The sequence below is a fragment of the Ovis aries genome, chromosome 26, assembly GCF_016772045.2.
Source record: "Ovis aries strain OAR_USU_Benz2616 breed Rambouillet chromosome 26, ARS-UI_Ramb_v3.0, whole genome shotgun sequence".
Taxonomy (NCBI): domain Eukaryota; kingdom Metazoa; phylum Chordata; class Mammalia; order Artiodactyla; family Bovidae; genus Ovis; species Ovis aries.
Genome location: NC_056079.1, coordinates 16,975,991 through 16,996,627, shown reverse-complemented (window position 1 = coordinate 16,996,627; position 20,637 = coordinate 16,975,991).

Below are 20,637 nucleotides of genomic sequence, written 5' to 3'. Positions count from 1 at the left end.
TTGTTTGTTTTTAAATACTTTTGTGTGTTTCTTTAAAATACTCTTTAAATGAGGAAAACTGAGACCGATATATCTTACCATCCACACTGAGAAGCTGAAGAAACTGGTTCTAAAAATGACATTATCTTTGTTTGATACTAGTTACTGATATGTCAAAATTTTTCATCGGTCTAGAACTTTCCTTCCCCCTCCTCCTTCAACTGCTTCCATGCAACTCTTCAACATGTGTTCACTCTACAGAAAGACACAGGAAAATTATTAAAGCAAAACTGTTTTAATGAGTTTCGGCCTCCATAGGATTATCAGAATAAGAACTGAGTTCATTGTCTATTCCACCTCCAGGGCTGCTTTAGGTTATACTGGACTGGAAAAATTAATCATCTTACTTTTTCCTGATAAATCTCATTAGTTGAGCACTACCCAAATACATGTTTGAGTTTGGCTTAATAAAATCACTAAATGGAATAGTACATCAGAGAGTTGCATTCCCTTGCTTCTGATCTGTACAAGACCAAAATAATTGAAAACATATCTACCATTAAAATAAACCCTATAGCTATAATCAAGGTTAAATTATTATTACCTTATATTTTATATTATCTAGATTTTGCCAGAAAAAGATTAGTCATATTCCTGCAGGGGTGGAAAACTTTTCCCATTTTCCCTTCTAGGTTCTTTGGCTAACCCAATAATTGACAAAAGACAGATTAACAGGAGAAATTTTTAATTCCCTATGCCCAGGAGCCCCATATAAAATATAAGACTCGGAGCAGGTAGTTTTTATGCCTTTTAGAGAAGGAAACAATAAATTTGTGAAGAACTGAGAAGACAAAGAGGTCGGGGTTTGGAATACCAAACTAGTGAAGATGCAACATGTAACATGGTCTATTCAGCCTTCTTGGCCTAAATTCCCTAACTCTGGGGGTAAGGATGCCTCCAATCTCCAGGTACAAGGCAAGTATCTTTAACACAGGAGATTTATCTTCAGCTTTCAAGGGGGACAAAGGAAGGTCAGAGTGTCTTCCTTTGAACCAGCTATTTAAGTAACTTTAATTCAAAATAACCAATAAGCCAAAGGCATATTCTGTTTTACTTTACTCCCCCACATAAGCATTTGCTTCAGCTACTATGTGACTGTCGTTTCTGGCGTCTTGCCTAAGAGTTTGGAATTTAGATTTTTCAGTGTAGAAAAGTGAGAGTCCATATCAATTGTCTAAGGCAAGTGAGATGATATTCAACTCCACCCTTGATTCAAAACGGCCTAATCCAAAAATATGCTTCTCTGTAATTAAAATTATATGAAACAACGGAACTTGGGAAATAGAGCTGAAACAACATTAAATGTTAACGTAGAAGAGCATTTCAGAGACTAACTCACCCAGGGCTGACCAAGTGCATGCAGCCTGCGGGTAAAAATCCAGCCTTGCCCATCTGTTTGCAGATCGGCTGTGGCTCTTTTTGCACCATAAATACTGAGTGTAGTAGCGGCAACAAAGACAAAGCTTGCATGGAGCACAGAGCTGAAAATGTTTCCTCCTTGGACCTTTGCAGACAGTGTTTGCCAACTGCTGATTTAGTCCAGCTCCTCTCACTGCCTCTGTGTAGATATTGAGTTCAGGAGAGGTTAAAGGGGTAAAGCAAGAAACAGATCCCACATCTATTTCACAGGCTAGAGCCCCAAAAGTAAAAGATTAAAGTGAAACCTCTTTTTCCTGTTAATTCAATAACAGTCTAAGCCCTTGTCTGTTCAGACCACTAACCTGCTGCCCCTCAAAATGTGGGTCATGCATTTTTATGATTATGAAACTGCTCATGCTCTTCCAACCGCTTGGAACATGATTTCCTCCACCCTTGTCTGTCTGGAAAACTCCCACTTACTTTAAAGCCCATTTCAATGTCATATCATCTCAGTAGCTTTCCTTGCTATCTGTAAGTAGAAAAAATGGCTCTCTCTATATTTTCTTATAACAACTTATGTGTATATTTTAAAAATTTATTTATTATACATTGAAGGATAATTGCTTTACAATATTGTGCTGGGCCAACAGAATGCACTGGTCATAGGAAACACCTTCTTCCAACAACACAAGAGATATCTCTACACATGGACATTACCAGATGGTCAATACCGAAATCAGATTGATTATATTCTTGGCAACTGAAGAGGGAGAAGCTCTATACAGTCAGCAAAAACAAGATCAGGAGCTGACTGTGGCTCAGATCATGAACTCCTTAATTGCAAAATTCAGAATTAAATGGAAGAAAGTAGGAAAAACCACTAGGCCATTCAGGTATAACCTAAATCAAATCCCTTACGATTATACAGTAGAAGTGACAAATAGATTCAAGGGATTAGATCTAATAGACAGAGTGCCTGAAGAACTATGGACAGAGGTTTGTGACATTATACAGGAGGTGGTAATCAAAACCATTCCCAAAAAAGAGAAATTCATAATGGCAAAATGGTTGTAAAAGGAGGCCTTACAAATAGCTGAGAAAAGGAGAGAAGCGAAAGGCAAAGGAGAAAAGGAAAGATATTCCCAATTGGATAACAGTTCCAAAGAGTAGCAAGAAGAGATAAGAAAGCCTTCCTAAGTAATCAATGCAAAGAAATAGAGGAAAGCAATTGAGTGGGAAGGACTGGAGATCTCTTCAAGAAAATTAGAGAAACCAAGGGAACCTTTCATGCAAAAGAAGGGCACAATAAAGGACAGAAATGGTATGGACCTAACAAAAGCAGAAGATATTAAGAGGTGGCAAGAATACATAGAAGAACTATACAAAAAAAGATCTTTATGACCCAGATAGCCATGATGGTGTGATCACTCACCTAGAGCCAGACATCCTAGAATGCGGAATCAAGTGGGCTTTAAGAAGCATCACTATGAACAAAGCTAGTGGAGGTGATGGAATTCCAGTTGAGCTATTTCAAATCCTGAAAGATGATGCTTTGAAAGTGCTACACTCAATATGCCAGCAAATTTGGAAAACTCAGCAGTGACCACAGGACTGGAAAAGGTCAGTTTTCATTCCAATCCCAAAGAAAGGCAACAAAGAATGTTCAAACTATCACACAATTGTACTCATCTCACATGCTAGCAAAGTAATGCTCAAAATTCTCCAAGCTAGGCTTCAGCAGTACATGAACCATGAACTTCCAAATGTTCAAGCTGGATTTAGAAAAGGCAGAGGAGCCAGAGATCAAACTGTCAACATCTGACGGAATATAGAAAAAGCAAGAAACTTGCAGAAAAACATCTACTGTTCCTTTGTTGACTACACTAAAGCCTTTGTCTGTGTGGATCACAACTGTGGAAAATTCTTAAAGAGATGGGAATACCAGACCACCCACCAGCCACCTGAGGAATCTGTATGCAGGTCAGGAAGCACCAGTTAGAACTGGACATGGAACAACAGACTGGTTCCAAATTGGGGAAGGAGTACGTCAAGGCTGTATATTGTCACCCTGCTTATTTAACTTATATGCAGAGTACATCATGGAAAATGCTGGGCTGGATGAAGCACAAGCTGGAATCAAGATTGCTGGGAGAAATATCAATAACCTCAGATATGCAGATGACACTACCCTTATGGCTGAAAGTGAAGAGGAACTAAAGAGCCTCTAGATGAAAGTGAAAGAGGAAAGTGAAAAAGTTGGCTTAAAACTCAACATTCAAAAGATGAAGATCATGGCATCTGGTCCCATCACTTCATGGCAAATAGCTATGGAAACAGTGACAGACTTTATTTTCTTAGGCTCCCAAATCACTGCAGATGGTGACTAAAGCCATAAAATTAAAAGATGCTTGCTCCTTGGAAGAAAAGCTATAACAAATCTAGACAGCATATTAAAAAGCAGAGACATTACTTTGCCAACAAAGGCCTGTCTAGTCAAAGCTACAGTTTTTCCAGTAGTCATGTATAGATGTGAGAGTTGGACCATAAAGAAAGCTGAGGGCCAAAGAACTGATGCTTTTGAACTGTGATGTTGGAGAAGACTCTTGAGAGTCTCTTGGACTGCAAGAAGATCCAACCAGTCCATCCTAAAGGAGATCAGTCCTGAATATTCATTGGAAGGACTCATGCTGAAGCTAAAGCTCTAATACACCGGTCACCTGATGTGAAGAACTGACTGATTAGAAAAGACCCTGATGCTGGGAAAGATTGAGGGCAGGAGGAGAAGGGGATGACAAAGGATGAGATGGTTGGATGGCATTACCAACTCGATGGACATGAGTTTGTGCAAGCTCTGAGAGTTGGTGATGGACAGAGAAGCCTGGCATTATGCAGTCCACAGAGTCTCAAAGAGTCAGATGCAAGTGAACAGCAACAGTGCATGTGTGTGTGTGTACTGGAGAGAGAGAGAAATTGTGTAAAATATTATTCTGACATTAACCACCATTTATCATTTAACAAGAACAAGCTATCTAAAATATCTATTTGTAAGAGCTCATTCCAAATCTTCATCTTCCACCGTCATTCTGGTCTCTGTTATCACTGATCTTTATTTGCATCCTGTGTTAGATGGATCCCCATACTAAAGCAGGTCTGTTGAGGGAGGAATCACTGGCTTCGTAGCTGAAGGGATCACAGAGCAATCAGACTCCTCCTCTCTGTCTACAGCTGAAATTTCAGACATAGGTGAAAGAAATGATTGTTTTAATTATAAGATAAACATCGCTGGCCATTTCTGTCTTCACTGGTAACTGTACAAGTTTGAGCAAGTGCAGAAGTATAATTCTTGTGCATTTCTATAAATGTCTTCTGTGGATCGAAATGAAGTATCTGTTTGCCTATACTAAACATCATATAAAAAATGTATCACTGACTGAGAAGTCAGAGCTCTTTTATTTCGTACATTTTCTTTCAATATTCTTTACTGACAGCATTAATGGAAGAAAAAAGAAAAAGCAAACAAACAGAAAGGGTCTGTATGAGAATATTCCAATTAACTGTTTCACACCTGCCTTCAGGGGATATTTACGCAGACATGATGGTAGTTGTCTCTTTAAGAACCTGCACCCGGGGAACTGTAAAGATGGCGGAGGAATAGGACGGGAAGACCACTTTCTCCCTCACAAATTCCTCAAAAGAACATTTCAACGCTGAGCAAACTCCACAAAACAACTTCTGTAGGCTGGCAGAGGACATCAGGCAACCAGAAAAGCAGACCATTGTCTTCAAAAACAGATTTTTAATCTTTGCTCTTAGGTTTTTGTTGTCAATTTTGTACATTTAAAAACCCAAACTTCACTACCCAAGTTTACCTGAGAGCGAGATTACTGGCTTGACCACTCTCTCCTCCTCTGGACTCTCCTTTTTCTCCACCAGGGGGCCTCTGTCTCTTTTCTCCCCCATCTCTTCTCTATCCAACTCTGTGAATCTCTGTGTGTTCCAGACGGTGGAGAACACCTAAGGAACTGGTTACTGGCAGGATTTGTCTCTCTCCTACTCATTCCTCTCTCTTATCCTCCTGGCCACCTCTGTCTACTTCCTCCCTCTCCTCTTCCCCGTATAACTCCGTAAATACCTCTGAGCAGTCCAGACTATAGAGCGCACATAAGGAAGTGACTACTGGCTAGCTTGCTCTCTCCTCTTTTGATCTCACCGCATCTCATTCCAGTTACCTCTAACTACCCCCTCCATCTTCTCTTCTCCTTGTAACTCAGTGAACCTCTCTGAGTGTCCCTCAATGTGGAGAAACTTTTCATCTTTAACCTAGATGTTTTATCATCGGTGCTGTATTGATGGAGAAGTCTAGAGGCTACTGTAAAAATAAAACTGAAAACCAGAAGCAGGAGGCTTAAATCCAAAGCCTGAAAACATTAGAGAACTCTTGAATTCAGGGAACATTAAGCTATAGGAGCTCGTCAAATGCCTTCATACCTACACTGAAACCAAGCTCCACCCAAGGGCCAACAAGTTCCAAAACAAGACATACCACGCAAATTCTCCAGCAACACAGGAACACTCCCCTGAGCTTCAATATACAGGCAGCTCAAAATTATTCCAAAACCTTTGATGTCTCATAACCCATTACTGGTCACTCCACTGCACTCCAGAGAGAAGAAACCCAGCTCCACCCACCAGAACTCCAACACAAGCCTCCCTAACCAGGAAACCTTGACAAGCCACTGATAGAACCCCACCCACAGTGAGGAAGCTCCATAATAAAGAGAACTCCACAAATTACCAGAATATAAAAAGGCCAGCCCAAACGCAGCAATATACCCAAGATGAAAAGACAGAGGAATACTCAGCAGGTAAAGGAACAGGAGAGTTGCCCACCAAACCAAACAAAAGAGGAAGAAGTAGGGAATCTACCTGAGAAGGAATTCCAAATATTGATAGTGAAAATGATCCAAAATCTTGAAATCAAAATGGAATCACAGATAAATAGCCTAGAGACAAGGATTGAGAAGATGCAAGAAAGGTTTAACAAGGACCTATAAGAAATAAAAAAGAGTCAAAATATAATGAATAATGCAATAAATGAGATCAGAAACACTCTGGAGGCAACAAATAGTAGAATAACGGAGGCAGAAGATAGGATTAGTGAAATAGAAGATAGAATGGCAGAAATAAATGAATCAGAGAGGAAACAAGAAAAATGAATTAAAAGAAATGAGGACAATCTCAGAGACCTCCAGGACAATATGAAACGCTCCAACGTTCGAATTATAGGAGTCCCAGAAGAAGAAGACAGAAAGAAAGATCATGAGAAAATCCTTGAGGAGATAATAGTTGAAAACTTCCCTAAAATGGGGAAGGAAATAATCACCCAAGTCCAAGAAACACAGAGAGTTCCAAATAGGATAAACCCAAGGTGAAACACCCCAAGACACATATTAATCAAATTAACAAAGATCAAACACAAAGAACAAAGATTAAAAGCAGCAAGGGAAAACAACAAATAACACACAAGGGGATTCCCATAAGGATAACAGCTGATCTTTCAATAGAAACTCTTCAGGCCAGGAGGGAATGGCAAGACATACTTAAAGTGATGAAAGACAATAACCTACAGCCCAGATTACTGTACCCAGCAAGGATCTCATTCAAATATGAAGGAGAAATCAAAAGCTTTACAGACAAGCAAAAGCTGAGAGAATTCAGCACCACCAAACCAGCTCTCCAACAAATTCTAAAGGATATTCTCTAGACAGGAAACACGAAAAGGGTGTATAAACCCAAACCCAAAACAATAAAGTAAATGGTAACGGGATCATACTTATCAATAATTACCTTAAACGTAAATGGGTTGAACGCCCCAACCAAAAGGCAAAGACTGGCCGAATGGATACAAAAACAAGACCCCTCTATATGCTGCTTACAAGAGACCCACCTCAAAACAAGGGACACATACAGACTGAAAGTGAAGGGCTGGAAAAAGATATACCACGCGAATAGAGACCAAAAGAAAGCAGGAGTGGCAATACTCATATCCGATAAAATAGACTTTAAAACAAAGGCTGTGAAAAGAGACAAAGAAGGCCACTACATAATGATCAAAGGATCAATCCAAGAAGAAGATATAACAATTATAAATATATATGCACCCAATATAGGAGCACCGCAATATGTAAGACAAATGCTAACAAGTATGAAAGGGAAATCAACAATAACACAATAATAGTGGGAGACTTTAATACCCCACTCACACCTATGGACAGATCAACTAAACAGAAAATTAACAAAGAAACGCAACTTTAAACGATACATTAGATCAGTTAGACCTAATTGATATCTATAGGACATTTCACCCCAAAACAATGAATTTCACCTTTTTTCAAGTGCTCATGGAACCTTCTCCAGGATAGATCACATCCTGGGCCATAAATCTAAACTTGATAAATTCAAAAAATCAAAATCATTCCAAGCATCTTTTCTGACCATAATGCATTAAGATTAGATCTCAATTACAGGAGAAAAACTATTAAAAATTCCAACATATGGAGGTTGAACAACACACTTCTGAATAACCAACAAATCACAGAAGAAATCAAAAAAGAAATCAAAATATGCATAGAAACTAATGAAAATGAAAACACAACAACCCAAAACCTGTGGGATACTATAAAAGCAGTGCTAAGAGGAAAGTTCATAGCAATACAGGCATACCTCAAGAAACAAGAAAAGAGTCAAATAAATAACCTAACTCTGCAACTAAAGCAACTAGAAAAGGAAGAATTGGAGAACCCCAGAGTTAGTAGAAGGAAAGAAATCTTAAAAATTAGGGCAGAAATAAATGCAAAAGAAACAAAAGAGACCATAGCAAAAATCAACAAAGCCAAAAGCTGGTTCTTTGAAAGGATAAATAAAATTGACAAACCATTAGCCAGACTCATCAAGAAGCAAAGAGAGAAAAATCAAATCAATAAAATTAGAAATGAAAATAGAGAGATCACAACAGACAACACAGAAATACAAAGGATCATAAGAGACTACTATCAGCAGTTGTATGCCAATAAAATGGACAACGTGAAAGAAATGGACAAATTCTTAGAAAAGTACAATTTTCCAAAACTGAACCAGGAAGAAATAGAAAATCTTAACAGACCCATCACAAGCACGGAAATTGAAACTGTAATCAGAAATCTTCCAGCAAACAAAAGCCCAGGTCCAGACGGCTTCACAGCTGAATTCTACCAAAAATTTTGAGAAGAGCTAACATCTATCCTACTCAAACTCTTCCAAAAAATTGCAGAGGAAGGTCAACTTCCAAACTCATTCTATGAGGCCACCATCACCCTAATACCAAAACCTGACAAAGATGTCACAAAAAAGAAAACTACAGGCCAATATCACTGATGAACACAGATGCAAAAATCCTCAACAAAATTCTAGCAATCAGAATCCAACAACACATTAAAAAGATCATACACCATGACCAAGTGGGCTTTATCCCAGGGATGCAAGGATTCTTCAATATCCGCAAATCAATCAATGTAATTCACCACATTAACAAATTGAAAAATAAAAACCATATGATTATCTCAATAGATGCAGAGAAGGCCTTTGACAAAATTCAACATCCATTTATGATAAAAACTCTCCAGAAAGCAGGAATAGAAGGAACATACCTCAACATAATAAAAGCTATCTATGACAAACCCACAGCAAACATTATCCTCAATGGTGAAAAATTGAAAGCATTTCCCTAAAGTCAGGAACAAGACAAGGGTGTCCACTTTCACCGCTACTATTCAACATAGTTCCGGAAGTTTTGGCCACAGCAATCAGAGCAGAAAAAGAAATAAAAGGAATCCAAATTGGAAAAGAAGAAGTAAAACTCTCACTGTTTGCAGATGACATGATCCTCTACATGGAAAACCCTAAAGATTCCACCAGAAAATTACTAGGGCTCATCAATGAATATAGTAAAGTTGCAGGATATAAAATCAACACACAGAAATCCCTTGCATTCCTATACACGAATAATGAGAAAGTAGAAAAAGAAATTAAGGAAACAATTCCATTCACCATTGCAACGAAAAGAATAAAATACTTAGGAATATATCTACCTAAAGAAACTAAAGACCTATATATAGAAAACTATAAAACACTGATGAAAGAAATCAAAGAGGACCCTAATAGATGGAGGAATATACCATGTTCATGGATTGGAAGAATCAATATAGTGAAGATGAGTATACTACCCAAAGCAATTTACAAATTCAGTGCAATCCCTATCAAGCTACCAGCCACATTTTTCACAGAACTAGAACAAATAATTTCAAGATTTGTGTGGAAATACAAAAAACCTCCAATTGCCAAAGCAATCTTGAGAAAGAAGAATGGAACTGGAGGAATCAACTTGCCTGACTTCAGGCTCTACTACAAAGCCACAGTCACCAAAACAGTATGGTACTGGCACAAAGACAGACATATAGATCAATGGAACAAAATAGAAAGCCCAGAGATAAATCCACACACATATGGACACCTTATCTTTGACAAAGGAGGCAAGAATATACAATGGAGTAAAGATAATCTCTTTAACAAGTGGTGCTGGGAAAACTGGTCAACCACTTGTAAAAGAATGAAACTAGATCACTTTCTAACACCGCACACAAAAATAAACTCAAAATGGATTAAAGATCTAAATGTAAGACCAGAAACTATAAAACTCCTAGAGGAGAACATAGGCAAAACACTCTCCGACATAAATCACAGCAGGATCCTCTATGATCCACCTCCCAGAATTCTGGAAATAAAAGCAAAAATAAACAAATGGGATCTAATTAAAATTAAAAGCTTCTGCACAACAAAGGAAACTATAAGCAAGGTGAAAAGACAGCCTTCTGAATGGGAGAAAATAATAGCAAATGAAGCACTGACAAACAACTAATCTCAAAAATATACAAGCAACTTATGCAGCTCAATTCCAGAAAAATAAACGACCCAATCAAAAAATGGGCCAAAGAACTAAATAGACATTTCTCCAAAGAAGACTTATGGATGGCTAACAAACACATGAAAAGATGCTCAACATCACTCATTATCAGAGAAATGCAAATCAAAACCACAATGAGGTACCACTTCACACCAGTCAGAATGGCTGCAATCCAAAAATCTGCAAGCAATAAATGCTGGAGAGGGTGTAGAGAAAAGGGAACCCTCCTACACTGTTGGTGGGAATGCAAACTAGTACAGCCACTATGGAGAACAGTGTGGAGATTCCTTAAAAAATTGCAAATAGAACTCCCTTATGACCCAGCAATCCCACTGCTGGGCATACACACCGAGGAAACCAGAATTGAAAGAGACACATGTACCCCAATGTTCATCGCAGCACTGTTTATAATAGCCAGGACATGGAAACAACCTAGATGTCCATCAGCAGATGAATGGATAAGAAAGCAGTGGTACATATACACAATGGAGTATTATTCAGCCGTTAAAAAGAATTCATTTGAATCAGTTCTGATGAGATGGATGAAACTGGAGCCGATTATACAGAGTGAAGTAAGCCAGAAAGAAAAACACCAATACAGTATACTAACACATATATATGGAATTTAGAAAGATGGCAATGACGACCCTGTATGCAAGACAGGAAAAAAGACACAGATGTGTATAACGGACTTTTGGACTCAGAGGGAGAGGGAGAGGGTGGGATGATTTGGGAGAATGGCATTCTAACATGTATACTATCATGTAAGAATCGAATCACCAGTCTATGTCTGACGCAGGATATAGCATGCTTGGGGCTGGTGCATGGGGATGACCCAGAGAGACGTTATGGGGAGGGAGGTGGGAGGGGGGTTCATGTTTGGGAACGCATGTAAGAATTAAAGATTTTAAAGTTTAAAAAATAAAAAACTAAAAAAAATTAAAAAATAAAAATAAAAGAACCTGCACCCTCCTGCAGCTTTAAAATATACATCAGCCAAGACTCAGACTTATTGAGTTTCAAACTCTCAGCCTTAACATGGGACGAGACACATGATAGACTGACAATTTAATTGTATTATATAAGGGGAAAAGAAGACCACAGAGCATTGCCTAAGAAGCGGTCAACCTAAGACATTAGTGAATTCAAATGCACTCAGTTTTTAAGGAGGCTCTGTAGTCTGCTCCATAGCGGCTATACCACTGTATATATTCCCACCAACAGTGTATATATATTCCCACCAACAGTGTAGGAAGCTTCCCTTTTCTCCACACCCTCTCCAGCATTTATTATTTGTAGATTTTTTTGATGAAGACTATTCTGACCAATGTGAAGTGATATGTCTTTGAAGTTTTGATTTGCATTTCTCTAATAATTAGTGATGCTGAGCATCTTTTCATCTGTTTGTTGACCATTGGTATGTCTTCTTTAGAGAAATGTCTATTTAGATTTTCTGCCCATTTTTTGGATTGTTTCTTTTATATTGAACTTCATGAGCTATTTGTATATTTAAAAAAACAAACAAACAAAGCTACCATATGAGCTATCAACCCACCCCTGGGCATACATCCAGAGAAAACCATAATTCAAAAAGACACATGTATCCTAATGTTTGCTGCAGAACTATTTACAGTAGCTAGGACATGGAAGCAACCTAAAAGTCTATCAACAGAGGAATGGAAAAGAAGATGTGGTTCATATATACAATGGAATACAACTCAGCCATAAAAAAGAATGAAATACTGCGATCTGCAGCAACATGGATGGATGTAAAGACTGTCATACTGAGTGAAGTCAGACAAAGACTATGACATCAGCTACATGTGGAAACCAAAAAAGAATACAAATGAACTCATCTACGAAAGAGAAATATAGTTACAGATATAGAAAACAAATTTACAGCTATGAAGGAGCAAGAATAAATTGGAAGGTTGGGATTGACACATACACACACTACATATAAAACAGGTAAGTAATACAGACCTACTGTACAGCACAGGGACCTCTACTCAACACTCTGTAATGGCCTATATGGGCAAGAATCAAAAGAGTGGATATATGTATACGTGTAACTGGTTCACTTTGATGCACACCTGAAACTAACTAAACATTATAAATCAACAATTCTCCAATTAAAAAAATGAACATATCCATCACCTCCAAAAAAATATTGTACTTGCAGGTTGAATCCCAAGCATCTAACCCAACCAGACAATTTGCCAAATTGTAAGTTTAGAGAAAATCAAAAAACCACATCAGATAGTTCAAAAGATGAATTGAAACAGAAGAACTAATGCTTTTGAACTATGGTGCTGAAGAAGACTCTTGAGAGTCCCTTGTATGGTAAGGAGATCCAACCAGTCCATCCTAAAGGAAACCAGTCTTGAATATTCATTGGAAGGACTGATGTTGAAGCTGAAACTCCAATACTTAGGCCACCTGATGCGAAGAACTGACTCATTAGTAAAGATCCTGATGCTGGGAAAAATTGAAAGCAGGAGAAGGGAATGACAGAGGATGAGATGGCTGGATGGCATCACCAATGCAATGGACATAAGATGAAGCAAGTTCTGGGAGTGGGTGATGGACAGGGAGGCCTGGCATGCTACAGTCCATGGGGTCTCCAAGACTCAGACACAACTGAGCAACTGAACTAAACTCAACAAACTTGTGGAACAAATGGGTCCCTAGAGATCAAAGAAATGAAAATGAAATATTACTTTTTATGTGAATACATCTCTCAGACTAAGGTAATACAGCATTTTAATGTATATCTATTTAACATGGGTTGCCTAAGCTTATTCCTTGGAAGAAAAGCCATGACATATCTAGACAGTGTATTAAAAAGCAGGGATATCACTTTGCCAACAAAGGTCCAAATAGTCAAAGCAATGGCTTTTCCAGTATTCATGTACAGATGTGAGAGATGGACCGTAAGGAAGGCTGAGTGCTGAAGAACTGATGCTTTCAAACTGTGGTGCTGAAGAAGACTCTAGAGAGTCCCTTGGACATCAAGGACATCAAACCAGTCGATCCTAAAGGAAATCAACCCTGAATAGTCATTGGAAAGACTGATGCTGAAGCTGAAGCTTCAATACTTTGGCCACCTGATGAGAACAGCTAATACACTGGAAAAGACCCAGATGCTGGGAAAGATTGAGGGCCAGAGGAGAAGGGGGCAACAGAGGATGAGATGGTTAGATAGTATCACTGACTCAATGAACATGAGTTTGAGCAAACTCCAGTGGATAGTAAAGGACAGGGAATGCTGGTGTGCTGCAGTCCACGGGGCCGCAAAGTTGGACATGACTGAGCGACTGAACAACAAGCTTTTAAATAAGCCAGTCAGTCCAGGTTCGATGCACGAGAGAGTGCTCAGGGCCGGTGCACCGGGATGACCGTGAGGGATGGGATGGGGGGGAGGTGGGAGGGGGGCTCAGGATGGGGGACACAGGTACACACATGGCTGATTCGTGTCAATGTATGGCAAAACCCACTACTACATTGTAAAGTAATCAGCCTCCAATTAAAATAAATAAATAAATTTTAAAATTTTTGACTAAATCTATCAAAAAACCTAATAGGAAAAAATACTGAGAGGCTTGCTTTGGATTAGTTGAATATTGTGTTTTTCTTTCCTTTGTTTTTATATTTATTCTAATTATCTGCTATAACATATATAATAGGGAAACTTTTTAAAATAGTATTAAATTCTCATTCAAATTAATTATATAGTGTCTTTAAGTGATTCATGAGATTAAATATTTAGTCATTTAATATTTCACTCAAGATCAATTATTCTAATGCTGTGGGAGAAAGCCAAAACATTCTTGTAATTGTTTCTTTAGTTTGCCAACTTTACTGTTTAAATTATATTTGCTATTTTTGCCATGTACCAGTTATGCCAACTTGGAAATGTTACACAAATAGATAGCCTTTCTGAGCCTCCGCTGTCTCATTTATAAAGTGGTAGAAATAGTAACTGTGACTTCGCAGGGATTTTGTGAGTTATTACTGAAGTAAACAAAGATAATGCGGAGATTAAAACTGTGAGTTCTTTTCTTCCGGCAAGTATGTCTCTCTAATATCTGACAGCACAAACCACCACCATGTTCTTCACCTGAGGTATCAACCATCATCTTTTCATTTAAATTGGAAAAAACACCAGCACATGGCATGGGGCAGTATATTGCATGCACTTGAAACTGTTGACATCAGGAAGAATAAGAAAAGTGTTTTATCTAGACTTGTAGAAGTTATATATGCTTTTGGGAAAGGCTTTAAATAGCCTTTGGAATGAAATACACCATTTCTAATAGGAGTCAAATACTATTAAATGTGTTAGACTGTTCCAAGAATAATGGTACAAGCACATTTTGGGAAAAAGATGAGTCTTGTTAATATGCTAATTTCACAGGCATATTTCTACTTGACAACTGTGGGTATTATTTTAATTAGAGTCATACTTACACTTTAATATAAGAATTACTACTAAAAGCAGTCTTAATTTCCATCAAGAATAATTTACTGTATTCTTTTCACTTTATTCTTGAATCCATACCCACTACAAATTATCTTGTCTCTTTTAATTAGTAGCCTAAAGCAGTCTTCTTGTTTTCTACTCTTTTCTGCCATTTATATCAATTATCTTTATTTCTTTTTCAATTTCCCCTTCATTTAAATCTCAATGTGATAAACTTTAGACTAAAATAATAATAAAAGAATTTTGCAGGCGTTTAAATAAAAATCTATTCAGTATTATTTCTACTTATTTCCAAAAATGAGAAATGTATACAACTTAATGGGACACAATGGGAAAAACAGGGGATAAAAAAATCTTAAATCATCACTGGGTTCTAATTGGAAATGTTCATCTAACCTCATAGCTTTCAGAATAATTGAAAAATTAGTGCAAACTATTTTGTGTTTTGATATCATCCTAATGTAATTTCAATTCAGGCCAGTTATATCACAGTTGTGAAGTTACCCTTTGTTGGGGGGGAGGGGTCTCCTTTAAATCATAGGAGTACCATCATAATAATTTATACCTACTCCACATATTCAACTTAGCATCTATAAATCTGAGTTTCTCTTGTGAATTAATGGGTACATGTAGTATTAAATTTAATTTAATCACCTTCTACACAGAGGGCTTCCCAGGTGGCTCAGTGGTAAAGAACCTGTCTGCCAATGCAAGAAACACAAGTTCAGTCCCTGGGTTGGGAAGCTCCCCTGGAGAAGGAAATGACAACCCACTCCAGTATTCTTGCCTGGAGAATCCTATGGACAGAGGAGCCTGGTGGGCTGCAGTCCACAGGGTCACAGAGTCGGACACAGCTGAGCGACTGAGCATGGAATGGAACACAGAATTGTTCACAAGTGTAGATTAACTCTGAGCAGAATATACATTTTCTCCACATAGAGAAAATCAGTGTGCCGTCTATTTGACTAACAATAAAATGTCTTCCCTTCAGGTGAGACTATATCGATTCTTATCAACATGTGACTGTAGTAGATCTTACTTTCTCATATACATGTCTCTTCCAGATATCATAATTTAATGAAAACACATATCCCTGGATTCTCAGACATCCTTTAAGACACTGAGGTTTCAGTTGTTTGGGATGAAAGAAACCCCTTTGAAAATCTAATGAAAGCAATGTAATTTTTACCCAGAAAAGTAAAAGTTCCCTTCCTCCTACCCCTGACTCCTGCCCAAATACGCACACATCATATTAGATGCTTATTTAGTAGGTTCATAAAATCTTTTGACGCTCATCGGTGAAACACCAACCAGAAGTACTCAACAATATGAGTGATTTTTCAATGATTTTGATTTTTCAAATCTGGACTTTGGTACATGACTTTGCTCTAAACCTTCAAAACACCTAGCTACTGGCCGGGATATTTTCTGACTTCCTCACTATGTCCTTCCACCATACATCCATGTGTCCCTCCTGTTCGTCATTTGCTCATCTGGCTTCTAAACTAGCTTTCCTAACACCCTTCCTGAAAGGCCTGACCCTGGATTTCAGCTCATCCCTGGAGGTTTTCTGTAAGAAGCTTGTTTCTGCTTTCTAGGAACCACTGATCTAGAATTCTTGATGAATTCTAATCAATACCCCAACATGACATAACATTTTCTTGAAAAACCAATATATGCAGAGGTCTGCATTATACAAAACCCATAATTTAACTGAAAGGAAAGACAAAGCTAAGTAATTTTTTATGAAGTATATTCATTTGTATGGTTTAAATACAATTGATTTAGCAACTCATACAAATGAAAATTAGATAATGATTCAAAATAGAAATCTACATATAATCCCCAAATAATTTGAGATAATTTTTCCTTGACTTCCATATTTTTTAGAGAATGCCATACAATAAATGAGACTGCTTTATGCATCATTTGCTTCTATTTTCTCCAATCTGATCATCTGATATATTTTACTGACTAAATGTAGAAAATGGGGCATCAAGGAAAACAGGAGGGAGAAAATTAAAAAGCTGTGATCACCTGTAATGAGAAAATATTTTCTAATGGAGAGTTCATAATAGAAAATGGTGTGCAGTTAAAAGCTCAATTACATGAAATACTTTAGTTACACTTTTATTTTTCCTTCTTTTTTGAACAATCTTTAACTGTGTTAACCAATGACTTTCCCCCAACTCTGTTTTATAATTTTTTTTAATGATATCTCCCATAGTTCTTATTGATAATATGCTTTCTAGGAAGCAAAAGACACAGCATATCTAAAACAGTCGATGAAACTGTAAATGAAACAACTGACAAAGGATTAATGTCCAGAATATACAAGTACCTCATGCAGCTCAGTATCAGAAAAACCAATGAAAAGTGGGGGGAAAATCTAAATGGACATTTGTCCAGAGAAGATACACAGATGGCCAACACACACATGAAAAGATGCTCAACACTGCTCATTATTAGAGAAATGCAAATAGGGACAACAGTGAGGTATCCCCCACATCAGCCAGGACGGCCCTCATCAAAACACCTACAAACAATAAATGCTGGAGAGGCTGTGGAGAAAAGAGAACCTTTCTGCACAGTTGGTGGGAATGTAGATCTATACAGCCACTATGGAAAACAGTATGAATATTTCATAAAAAAAAAAATACCATATGACCCAGCAATCCGATTACTGGGCATATACTCTGAGAAAACCATGATTCAAAAAGACCATGTATACCTCACAGTTCACTGCAGCACCATTTATAATAGTCAGACATGGAAGCAACCCAGACGTCCCCTGACAGATCAAAGGACAAAGAAGCTGCAGCACATATACACAGTGGGCTTCCCTGGTGGTTCAGATGGTGAAGAATCTGCCTGCAACGTAGGAGACCTGGGTGCAGTCCTTGGGTCAGGAAGATCCCCTGGAGAAGGGACTGGACAGCCCACTCCAGTATTCCTGCCTGGAGAACTACATGGACAGAGGAGCCTGGCAGGCTACAGTCCATGGCATTGCAACTAAAACACATACGGTGGAGTGTTACTAATGGAATGAAACTGGGTCATCTGTAGAGATGTGGATGGACTTACAGTCTGTCATACAGGGAGCAGTCAGTCATAAAGAGAAAAATAAATATAGCATATTAACACACATATGTGGGCCTAAAAAACGGTACTGATGACCCTATCTGCAGGGCAGGAATAGAGACACAGACGGAAAGAATGGACTTATGGACACAGTGAGGGAAAGAGAGAGTGGGGCGAGTCGAGAGAGTAGCACGTATATATATATATACACACACACTACTATGGATGAAAGCGACAGCTAGTGGGAAGCTGCTGTATAATACAGGGAGCTCAGCTCAGTGCTCTGTAATAACCTAGAAGGGTGGGATGGGAAGGGTACGAGGGAGGGAGGCTCAATTAGAGTGGATTTATGTATACTTAGGGTTGATTCATGTTGTACAGCAGAAACTAACACAACATTGTAAAGCAATTATCCTCCAATTTACAAATTAATTAATTAAAAAATAAAGCAATCAGTGACAAATTGCCTCAGATCATAGTTTGACCATCAGAGGTCAACATGTCATGTGGCAAATACGTGTGTGTGCGTGTGTGTGTGTGCACACACGCGCACAGTTGTGTCCAACTCTTTGTGACCCCATGGACTATAGCCTGCCAGGCTCCTCTGTCCATGGGATTTTCCGTGGAGTAATCTTCCTGACCCAGGGATTGAACCTGCACCTTTTGCATTGGCAGGCAGATTCTTCACCACTGAGCCACCTAGCAAATATGACCCCCCAATAAATACCTCAATGAAATGTGTAAATAGTTAGTTTGTTAATAAATCTCTGGTTAGAATTTAATAATAAATTCACCATTTTTCCTCTTTTGCATTAAAGTAGAATCCTCAGATGGAGCTTGCCTGGTGGCTCAGTAGTAAAGAATCCACCTGCTAAGCAGGAGTTGCGGGTTTGATCCCTCGGTCAGGAAGATTCCCTGGAGAAGGAAATGGCAACCCACTCTAGTATTCTTGCCTGGAAAATCCCATGGACAAAGGGGCTTGGTGGGCTACCATCCACGGGGTTGCAAAAAGTCAGACATGACTTAGCAACTAGATAGTAGCAGCAGCAGAATCCTCAGACAAATCAAATGAGAAGTCCAACCTTATAATTTCTGATTAATTAGAAATTATTAGACAGAAATTGTTATAGTCAATTGATTGCAAAAGAAATATAATAAAATGTGCAGCCTTTAAACATTTTAGATAAAGTAACATTTCGCACAGTGACATAGCTTATTAAGGAAGGACTTCATATATGACATTTGAATGTACATGAGATGTTTCTTTTTGAAATAAAACCTAATCCATCAGAATTAGGTCGCCATCAGCACTTAAGATAAACAACCTTTATAAAGGCCTAAAGGGGAGTAGAGTCTCCAGTTGCAATGCCTGGGAGCTGGAGAGCGAGTGAGAGAGAGGGGGTGCGGGGCAGTGGGGAGGAGTGGGTGGTGGGGACTGGGGGTGGGGGAGGGGCTGCCTTGCTCGCTCCTCAGGCCAACATTATCATCAATGATAAAGCAGAAAACGGCAGCAGGTTAATGACATTTTCAGCCAGGACCAACTAAGCAGGCAGTGGAACTCCAGTTGGAAAACAGAAGAAAAACTCAAAAGCGATTGAAGAGTTTATGATAACAAGGAGGAAAGGACTAAAGAATTCCAAGGAAAATCAAGAGCGTAAGCTTCTGGGAGCACAAAGGAGGGCGAGGATGTCACCAGCAGAAACCTAGCTAGGTAGCAGCTGGGGGAACATGAAGAACAAGACGATCACAAGGGGACACAGGCTCGCGACACCAACTGTATAGCAGCTTTGGCAGGCAAAAAAAAAAAAAAAAAGCCAAAGCCGACTGAAGCAGAATACCAAGAAATGTATTTCAACTGCGAATAAAGAAGTCAAGGATTGGGAATAGAAGCTGAATGCCTGAGAGCTAAATGACAAATTTCTTCTAAAATCACAAGTGAAATTGATAAATTAAGTGTCAGTAATCTGGGAGTCTCCAACCTACAGTTTTCAAATATCAAGGTCTGTCGATTCTATTTACTAAACAGCTCTCAAATTTACTCCCCTGTAACTGTTAAGTCACTCTCCTAGTGCAAAACCACCATCATTTCCCACGTGGGAAAAAAAAGAAAGAGCCTCCTAAATAGTGTCCCCACATCCACTTTCGTCTTCTTCCTATTCATTCTCCAAATGTTCACTACAGAGGGGTATAATTTTAAAATGCAAACAGGTACAGTCAGAGCCTGCTGCTGACCAAAATGCATTGCCTTTGTGTGCATCGTTAAAGGGCACTTTTCTCAAGATGATTTACTTCTGTCAGAACCCTGTCGTAAGAGACATATTTTTTTAGAACGCTGTATCACCGTCTACCAGAAAATCACCATAATAAATACATAAATATAAGGTGTGAATAGCACTCACTTATATGTGATTCTCTTCTCGCAGACAGAGTATACTCCATGGTATTGGAATGACTTTGGATGGTAGCAGTTGTAACCAGATATTATGGTGATGATTTAGAAATGTATATAAAGGACTTCCTGGAGGTCCAGTGGTTAAGAAGCCACCTGCCAATGCAGGGGACATGGGTTCCATCCCTGGTCCAGGAAGATCCGATGCCATAAGGTAACCAAGGCCACACCCCACAAATAGTGAAGCCCATGCACTCTAGGGCTCCTGCTCCACAAGAGAAGCCACCA